This window comes from Tupaia chinensis, unplaced genomic scaffold (assembly GCF_000334495.1).
Source record: "Tupaia chinensis unplaced genomic scaffold, TupChi_1.0 Scaffold000451_2, whole genome shotgun sequence".
Taxonomy (NCBI): Eukaryota; Metazoa; Chordata; class Mammalia; order Scandentia; family Tupaiidae; genus Tupaia; species Tupaia belangeri.
Genome location: NW_006159958.1, coordinates 44,586 through 54,843, shown reverse-complemented (window position 1 = coordinate 54,843; position 10,258 = coordinate 44,586). Strand labels below are relative to the sequence as shown.

The 10,258-nt window shown below is 51.4% G+C and overlaps 1 pseudogene; it reads left to right on the top strand.

Moving 5' to 3' along the window:
- The first annotated feature begins 1,038 nt into the window (after nucleotides 1-1,038).
- LOC102486892 (transmembrane protein 156-like) overlaps nucleotides 1,039-10,258 on the top strand; it is a 22,100-nt pseudogene continuing 12,880 nt past the window's right edge.

Below are 10,258 nucleotides of genomic sequence, written 5' to 3'. Positions count from 1 at the left end.
CCCAAAGCAGCAGGAGTTATGGTAGATATGGGGGGGAGCGGGTTGTATCATGTGACTTTTCTGCTGCGGAAACTTAATGAGAAACACGCCACATTTCTAGAACTCTCTTTCTAGTCAGGGCTCCCGCTGAGATAAAAGGTCACAAGAAGAGAAGGAGGGAGAGGGCGGGAGCCGCTCGGAACAGGGGGGCATTTTTACTGCAGAGTCGGGCCCACATTTCATACAAGCTGGTATCGGGCCTGGTAGTCTAGACTGATTATTTTCTTTGAATGCCAGATGTGAAGGGCTTTCATAGAGGAACCTCAGACATCACCCATTTAAAAACAAATCCACCCGAGCTGCATTCCCGGCGCAGAGAACTCGCCGTTGCAGACTGCGGCGAGCGCCCAGCAGCCTGGCTGGGAGGCCGTGCGTGTCCCACTGCTGCCCCCTGCAGGCCGTGGACCGCGGGGCGGCCGGGAAGCGAGCCCCGGTCCAGGGATGCAGCCAGGCCTGCAGCCAGGCCTGGGCAAAGCAGTGGACATCGTCCATCTGTTGCAGGGTGGCAAGAGATCGGTCCTCCCCGAGATGCCAGAGCACGGCTGGAGGGACTGAGCTGGGCCTGGGCCTCAGCGTTCCTGTCTCATCTGATCTCCAACCCAGCCAGACCTCAGCCCTTTTTTGTTTTCGGAAAGATTTTTGCTACAGGGCGCATGCACTCGCCAGAAAGAGACAGAGAGACAGAAAGCGAGAAATTACCCCCCAGGGGGGATGGCCACGCCGCAATCCCTTCTCCTCCATTCTCCTCTTGGGATCTTGGGCACACACGCACACGCGCCCGGCGTGAGTTTAAGCCACGGGGTCCGGGACTAGAACTGCGGTCGACTACATGGGAGTCCAGCGACATAGTCATTACGCTAACTGCTGGTCTTGACCTCAACCTTTTTACAGGTGAGAGATCGCGGTCCTGAGGAGCGGAGTGATCTGTCTTACTAGGCACTCCTGGACGCCCCCGTATTGCCCTTTGACCTCAGTGCCCCTCCCATGACCCTGTGCGCTATGACCATCAACCCTGGGCTTCCCACCTCAGGGAAGACAGAATGCCACATCCAGAGCCCCGGTACCCACCGTGGCATAGACCCGCCTGGCCCTGATGCCCACGGGGGTGAGCAGGGGTAGTCCTTGCCTTCCTGTTCCTTCAGGCTGGGTGTGGTCGTAGAATGAGGGACGTTACCCGTGCTGCAGGGCTGAGGGGACACTTCTTAACTCCCACACCCCATGCTCCTGCAGAGGGCCAGGCCCTGAGTCAGGGAGAATTCGTAGAGCAAGAACTGTGACCGCCCACTGGCCTCTGGAATGTCCAGACACTGCTTTTACCCCCTGCCCTGGCTGTTTGGGGCTCCACCCCTACACAAAGCCCGACCCTACAGACACCATGCCAACATGATCCCTGAGCAGAGACCGCCCCGCTGGCTGTAGCTCCAAATTGTCTTAGACACCCAGGACCAGTGACGTTTACAAGGGACTGGACATGGCAAGGGCCTTCCCAGGGATTCACAGTTAATCTCACGGGAAGGAGATTGGCCTGCCCCTGCTCTGTACCTCGCCTGGTCCCCGCTAGCCTGGGGACAGCTCTGGAGAAGGTCTGGTCTCTGCAGGTGTTGGTTTAAGACGCTGTAGTGTCGTCTTGGGCGGTTCTTCTTTTTCTGAGCCCTCCTATGCGATCTGCTCAAACCTCAGACCTCATCTCCCCACCCTCTTCTAGAAAGATAAGGCTGCTCGCCAAGCCTGGTTTGTGCCCACTCTGCCACCCCTAGGTATTTGCGTGAGCGGCTTCTCTGTCCGGAAGACCTTCTGTCCAGATTGTGCCTTCTGCACTTGACTGACTCTGACTTGGCCTCCCAGCACAGCCCTCTTCCAGGCAACCTCCTGTCCCTCCCACACGGATGGGGTGCTCCTGCCCTGAGTTCCCACAGGGCCCTCACCCCTGCGTTCCCCTGCCGTGACTGCCTCATGCAGTCATTGAACCACTGACCTGTCTTCCCGCAGAAACCCCGGCTGGAAGGCGTTTAGCAAATCTTCGGTTCATTCCCTAATCACTCCCTAGGTGCACGTGATTGCCGTTGTGTTCGGGGACCATATTTTCTACATTGGAAACTGGGACTTAGGACCAGCAGTTGGCATAATGGCTATGTCACTGGGCTCCCATGTAGTCAACTACGGTTCAAGTCCTGGACCCAGTGACATAGACTCACGCCGGGCGTGTGTGCGTGCGTGCGTGCCCAAGATCCCAAGAGGAGAATGGAGGAGAAGAGATTGTGGCATGGCCATCCCCCCGGGGGTGATTTCTCACTTTCTGTCTCTCTGTCTCTGTCTTTCTGGTGAGCACACGTGCCCTATAGCAAAAACCTCTCCAAAAAAAACTGGGACTTGAGACTTGACCACAGGATTCAGTGTTTGCCTTTGGGATGGTCCCAGAAGGGGAAGAGGTTTCCTTCTGACCACGCTCTCTCCCCAGGGCACCCGGGGGAGAGGAGCCAAGTTTATCTTCCCAGTATGAGCTGGCTACAGGTACCCATGGGGCTGGAGGGACAGAGGGCGACCAGAGAGGTGTCACTGAGCCATGGCTCCAGGTTCCCCCACCCTGCCTGAGCCACTGGAGCTCCCTCCTTCTGCAAGGTCACAGCTGGGAGCTGGAGGGAGAGGGCTGTCAGTGGTTCTGCAGCTTTTCCTAGCTGTTGGAGCTGTTGTCAGGACAGCCTGGCTGAGAAAAGCCTTGTTTCTAACGCCCGCCCGGGGAACTGTCAGAAGATGCAATGTATCAGTCATTCACACCTTAGTGTGAGCAAATGAGGAGGATCCCGGGTTGAAACCATGACCCTTGCCCTTGTGTCTAGCTGGCTTCCTCCCTTCAGCTCAGGGCTGCTATTAAAGCTTCGTACTTTTACAAAACGCATCTTCTACCTCTCCCTCTCACAGCCTTCCCACCCTTCCCTAATCAATTTAAAATTCAAATGCTAACCGTGAACCCTGTCCAAACAGCCAGCCTTCCATGGAATTACAAAAGCTGAAAAAGAGTCAGGTAGAAAGGCTGCCTGGTACGGACCACCTCCCTCTCCTGGGAGGCTCCCAGACCTCCTCACCCTCCAAGTGAGAAGCAGGAAGGGGAGCCGGTGCACCACGAGGGACCTTACGGCCTAAGGCGGGAGGTGACAGCTCTCCGGTGAGGAGGCCCCTGGCTGGGAGAAAAGTGCTTTCTGTACTCTCGGTCTGCAGGTCCAGCGGGATGTCAACCAGCCAGGGCCAATCAAACAATCAAACGTATGACACGGGTACCCTGGAAGTGGCACTACCCCTGAGCGAGGCCGAGTGGTGCCGGGGAGCAGGGGACTCCTCACCTTTTCTTCATCCTTGCAAAGGCTGCTCTCGGCCTCCCTGCTGCAGTCTAACGTCCTCCCGTCCGGCTCTCTCTACGCCCACCCCTCTCCGCTCCTCTGCTCCATCCCAGGAGGGAGAAGGATGGAGAAGCAGACGGGGTGTGAGGGCAGCCAGAACCCTAGGAAAAGGACTTTGAAGCCTCGGCCAGAAATAGAAAGGTGGAAAAAGGCACGTGGGTTTCCACTGCGGCACTTTGTCTTTTTTTTTTCTTTTTTTAGAGAGAGAGGTTTTGGCTATAGGGTGTGTGCATTCACCAGAAAGACAGAGAGAGACAGAGAGACATGAAGCGAGAAATCACACACCCACACCCCCAGGGGATAGCCACGCCGCAATCCCTTCTCCTCCATTCTCCTCTCGGGGATCTTGGGCACACATGCACACGCGCCCGACGTGAGTTTAAGCCACCGGGTCCGGGACTCGAACCATGGGAGTCCAGCAATATAGCCATTCCGCCAACTGCTGGTCCCTGCAGCACTTTGTCTTTGATCAGGAGGGGCCATTTGGGATAGCAGCCAGGTCTCAGATTTTGGAAGTTTGAAACCACATTCTGGGCGTGGAGTCCCTCTCTGCTATCCACAAGCCGGGTAGAGACAGGAAGCATTTGCCTCGTGGAGACGCTGGAGTGATGCAGCAGTTGGAGCCCTGCCTGCCACGTGAGAAGGAGGACGAGGCGTCGGTAGCGTGACCTAGGCTTGGAGTCCCCGGCAGGGCCACGGTCAGCATGCAGATGGTGCAGTTTGCAAAGCCTGCTGGGTTCTGTTCTCCCATCAAGCTGTTCCCATCACTGATGAGGAAACCGAGGTCACAAGGTCCGAGGAGATCCGCTTCTCACCCGCATCCATTTCCCAGCGGACATCGAAATGGGGCCCCGGAAAGGGAGAGGAAGAGAAACGTTCTGATGAGCCCGACTGCATTTCACCACTGGACGGTCTAGAAAGACACTCCTCGCCGGTTGGCACCGTGCCTGTTGGAGGGCCTTGCAGGCAGGGTGTTGTGTTTACAGATGTGGGGGAAGAGAGAAGGACCACGATCTTTCCAAAGTTCAAATACAGCTACTTGGGCCCCCATGGATAAGTGCAGACAGTGAGAGTGAGGGCCTGGGCTTCTAATCCCACTTCCCTGCAGGCTTCAGGGCACCCAGACCTCGTGAGGCCAATGAGGACGTTCAACCGAGGTTTGCACGTGGACCAAGGCAGGTCTCGGCAGGCCTGCGAGTGGAGATTGTCACCCTGCACGTGTCTAAGGCCCCCCCTGCCTCCATCACCGTTTCCATGAGAGATGGTTGGCACCATCGCCTCCCCCCTGCGCAAGCACAGCCTCAAGTCGCTCTTTTACGCCTGGCTCGGAGCGCCACCTCGTGGCAGGCGGTGGGCATGGCATCCAAGTGTGCGTTTCCCAGGATCATCCCTGTACATTTAGAGCCATTTAGTGGAAAAGGGACACGTGGACTGAACATACCTGAGACTCTGACCCTTTGTGAGCCTTCCCATACAACCCACCCTGGTCCTGTCCCGTGGCTTTATCCGTGCCACGCACCCTGAAGGCGTTAACCCCTCTGACTGTAAGCCTGGCCAGGAGATGGCTTGGGACATCCTTTCTCTTATAGCCCCAGGGCTCTGTCACGTCTCAAAGGCTTCATCAGGGTTGAGCAAAGAGCCACATGGCATAGAGGAAACAAAACATGAGCACGTATCCAAAAGCCTGAATTGCTTTGCTTTTCTTTTGTTGTTGTTTTGAGAGGTTTTGTTTTTGTTTTTGTTATTGTTTTGTTTTTGTTATAGGGCTCCTGTGCTCACCAGAAAGACAGAGAGGGACAGAGAGACAGAAAACGAGAAATCACCGCCCAGGGGGGATGGCCATGCCGCAATCCCTTCTCCTCCATTCTCCTCTTGAGATCTTGGGCACGCACGCACATGCGCCCGGCATGAGTTCTCTCCTGTGGCCCCTGCCCACAGAGCAGTGTCTTGGCAGCTCATGTGACCAGCGTGACTCAAAGGCATGAGCTTGAACTCCACCGTTTCCACCAGAGAGCGAAGCGCACTCAGGTAAGTCACCAAGTACTCCTCATGCACCTGCTCACGCCTCAAACTGACCTGGACATTTCGCCATGTTGCGGTAAATGTGCTAAACGAATATGAATACTATTTAGCAAGAAGTCAGTAAATAAGCCGAGAGGGACCAGCAGTTAGCGTAATGGCTATGTTGCTGGACTCCTGTGTAGTCAACTGCAGTTCGCGTCCCGGACCCAGTGGCTTAAAACTCACGCTGGGTGTGTGTGCGTGCGTGCCCAAGATCCCGAGAGGAGAATGGAGGAGAAGGGATTGTGGCGTGGCCATCCCCCCTGGGTGAGGGGGATTTCTCGCTTTCTGTCTCTCTGTCTGTCTGGCAAGCACACGCATCCTATAGCAAAAGCAAAAACCTCTCCAAAAAGAAAAGAAAAGAAAAGAAGCCAAGAGAATTGCTACATGTTTTTAAAGAAATGGGTGGCAATCCATGTGCCCTGCCCTCCCTTGCCTATGTGCGTGCTGATTTATCTGTCTGGCATGCCCTTCTCCCAAATCCTCCTAACTAATTATAGATCACCTCCTCCAGAAAGCCCTCTCTCCCCAGGTTGAACTGAGGACCCCTCCTCTCGGCTCCCATAACATACACGAAGGGTCTGGTCACGCTTTGCTGTCATCACTTGTTCCTTGCGTCTTCCTCCAGCTAAACCGTGTGCTCTCCAAGAACGAGGGCTGTCTTTTTCACTCTTGTATCCCTGCGGTCCAGCAGAAAGCATACAACAGACTCTCAACGCGGCTTTCTGTTGAATGACGAACAACTCAACTAACCAAACAAGTGCCGTGCCAGGGTCACGAAGGTGTTTCCCTATGGAGTTGAGTTTTGCGTATCTGTGAGGTAGAGGTAAAGACAGCCCCCCTCCCCCAAAGAGTACACAGTAGACCTAACCATTTCATTTTAAAGGCTATTCTGTGTCATAAATCAGGTGACCGTATATGTGGGTCAGCTTCTAGATGGCCCTTTTTTAGAGAAATGACTTGGGGCCAGCAGGTGGCATGGTGGTTAAGGCACTGGACTCCCACATAGCTGACTGTGGTTTGAGTCCCGGACTTGGCTGCTTGCTTTTGTCACTTTCCCTCTTTCTCTCTCTCTCTCTCTCTTTGTGTGTGTGTGTGTGTGTGTGTGTGTGTGTGTGTGTGTGGTGAATCCATGCACCCTATAGCAAATAAAATAAAATAAAATAAAATAAAATAAAATAAAATAAGCTTTAGTTGCCAGAGGGCATACGTGTTCGCCAGAGAGGGAGAGAAAGCATGTGTGATGGAGTGTGGTCATGCCACTACCATCCTTCCTCCATTTCTCCAACTTCCCAGGACCTGTGACACACATGCATTCACTCCAGTGACTTCCCAAATAGCCAGGGCCAGGACTCAAACCATAGTCAACACGCAGGATCGGGTCCCTAGGCATGGGGCTCCCTACTGTGCCGTGGGGCTGGCCCGTGGACTGTCTAGTCTGCCTGGGCTCATTGGCCAGTTCGTCATCCAGCTTCCTGAGACAAAGTCCCTGTCACTTACTTAGTCTATGCAAATAAATTAGAAACTTTAAGCTAATAACAACTTGAAGTAGTGCTATGCCCACCTGAGAGCCGACGCCATGACAGTCGGAGGAGGCAGCCAGACTGCAGGTGAGCAAGAAACCCATGTTCCCCACCAAGAGAGGGCTACTGAGGAAAAAAAAAAAAAGGTCGCCATCAGCTCCGAGGATCTGTGTACGTCATGAGACTGGACAAGGGGTGGACTGTCACCATCCCACATCTAGGGCAGAGGCAGAAAAGCAGACCACAGAGCCCACCGGGGAGGGGTCCAGCACTGCCTGTTCTCTGTGCCAGGAGCTGAGGGGACGGCACACCTCCTGGGACCAGACCAGTTGGTACCTACTGCTGTGACATCTGGCTCTTAGTCCTAGAAGTGGCTCTTAGGAAGTCCCCCTACGGGGGCATCAAGAGACTCTGACAGCTGGGACTGGGAAAACTGCAGGGAAGCAACAAGAGGAAGACACGGACGAGTGCCTCAGCTCTTCCGTGCCTTCATGGGGAGGCGAATGAAGAGGTTCCAGGTGGGGACTATGGGCTCTGGATGACTCAGGGCCTCTTAAAAGGACAGTGATGGCTCAGCAGAAGCCAAGTATTGCTGGTAGGAATGAGGCCCTGAGGTGCTCGTTCTTCCTGTTTCCTAAGAGGAGCTGCAAATCCACACTTGGATACAAGAGGGGGATTTTTTGTCTTTGGTTTTGTTTTGTTTTGTTTTTGCTATAGGGCACGTGTGCTCACCAGAAAGGCAGAGAGAGACAGAGAGACAGAAAGCAAGAAATCACTCCCCAGGGGGATGGCCATGCCACAATCCTTTCTCCTCCAGTCTCCTCTTGGGATCTTGGGCACGCACGCACATGCAACCAGCGAGAGTTTGAGCCACCAGGTCTGGGACTTGAACCATGATCGACTACATGGGAGCCCAGCGGCATAGCCATTACACCAACTGCTGGTACCACAAGAGTTTTTTTTAAGAATTATTTAATTTTTATTGATTATCATTATCATTATTTAAATTTACTATAAAGCATGTGTGCCCACCAGAGAGAGAGAGAGGGAAAGTGAGAAAGCAAGCCACCAGGGCTAGGACTCAAACCATGGTCGGCCATGTGGGACTCCAGTGCCTTAACCACCACACCACCTGCTGGCCCCTGTATGCACAATTTTTAAGTGTCACTGGCTAATTGTTTTTTTTTTTTATTGTAAACACTGTGTGAGACATACAAAATACATTTACAGATCATATCTGATCATATCGGGCTTTAGTGTCCGATTAGTATCTTTGGAACCGATGAGAAAGAAACAAGTTCTTTTATCCTTGAGTCCAGGGTGAACCAGTGACATTGTTCAGATGACAGGAGGAGAGCGTGGAGGGGGCACTTCCTAGAGCTTGAAAGTTTTTACTGTGAAAATGGTTGAGGAAAAAAACAAAAACAAACATAACCCCCTGCTGAGTGACTTTTCTGCGTATAATTGCGTTTTAATCATCTCAGACCGACTCTGAAGGTAATAATTGTTTGGTTCTCACATTGGGTTTGTGTTGATTATTTTGAAAAATGTGTTGACGCTTATTTTACTTTCCAATCTTGTCCTGCTTTAATGAAAATTCATTACCAACAGAGCTTTCTGAACCGGAAAGGAAGAAATTGAAAAATATGCTTCTGTATATAAATAAATAGGCATATTAAATTAATAAATAAATTCTTTTTACCTGAGCTAGCTGGCTCGTTCTGATGAAAAATGAATCAGGGCGTACTTCAGCCTTAGACCTAGGACAAAAGATTGTGAAAATAGTAAGTAAAACAAACAATATGATTTTAAGGATTGTTTGGGACAACTATGGTATGGGGGAAAAGCGTGACGTGTAGAACCATAAGATCTGAATTAAGATCAGCATCTGGGGACCAGCAGTTAGCGTAATGGCTATGTCGCTGGACTCCCATGTAGTCCACCGCGGTTCGCGTCCCGGACCCAGTGGCTTAGAACTCACGCCGGGCGCGTGTGCGTGTGTGCCCAAGATCCCGAGAGGAGAATGGAGGAGAAGGGATTGCGGCGTGGCCCCAGGGGGTGATTTCTTGCTTTCTGTCTCTCTGTCTCTGTCTGTCTGGCGCCCACTAGCAAAAACCTCCCAAAAAAAAAAAAAAAAAAAGATCAGCATCTGCCCTTAGAGGAAATGAATGAATGAACCTCTGGGTGGAAGGATGTTATTTCCCTTTCCTGTCGCAGGCACTCGGCCACTAAGCGAGTAGAAGTGAGTGTGTTGCTCTTAGGTGAAGCTTCAAGGGCTTGTGCAAGCTTTGCTATGCTTTTCTTTTTCTTCTGTTATTTCTTCAGTAACATTCCATAGTGGATGCCCTGTAGGCCAAGGTTCTACAATGAAAACTGCGAAGTTACAGAAGAGAGTTCCAGACCAATTCGTGATGGATACATATAGGGGCAAGAAAGAAACCTTCATTGTTTTAAGCCACCGAATACACGGGGCTGTTTGTTACTGCAACAGAGTGAAAGCGTCAGCTTCTTTGTTTTCAAACCAAACTTACAAGTACTCATGCCTCTTCCTTCCTAGTTTATATTTCACATATAAATATGTTGGAATATCAAGAATCTTGTCTTTTCAGCTGTATATCTAAAATGACCAAGACAAATATATAAGACAATAGACAAGATATGTTACTTTCGGAAGGAAAATGAAATGTGAAACGAGTTGTGTAACTGATTAAAACAGGTTTACTCCTCATTAGTCATCAAGTAAATGCAAATGAAAAACCACAATGAGATACAATTTCATGCTGATCAGAGGAGAAAATCAAAAAACTGGCAACATAAAATGTTATCAAGGATGTGGAAACAGCAGCACTCCCACATTGCTGGTGGGAGTGTAAAAAATATAAACCCACGTGCACAAGAATTTGGCTGTTTCTCCTAAGTGTAATGTATATTTACCATAGGACCTGGTCGCTCCCCTCTTACGTAGTTTTCCAAGAGAAACAAGAATACGTGCTTGGTAGTTTGCAGACTCCCTGGCCTAAGGAAGTACTTATTTATTTCCTCAGTTTCAGTGGGTTCAAAGTCTAAGCTAGCCCTCTGCTTCAACGTCTCTCCTAAGGCTGCCATCAGGTGTCCGGAGGGCGGATCTCATTTGAGGCTCAACCAAGGAAGGAAACACTTCCAAGCACACACAGTTAAAAAAAAAAAAAAAAAAAAAAAAAAAAAAAAAAAATTAAAAGAAATTTAAAATAGGGGCTTAAT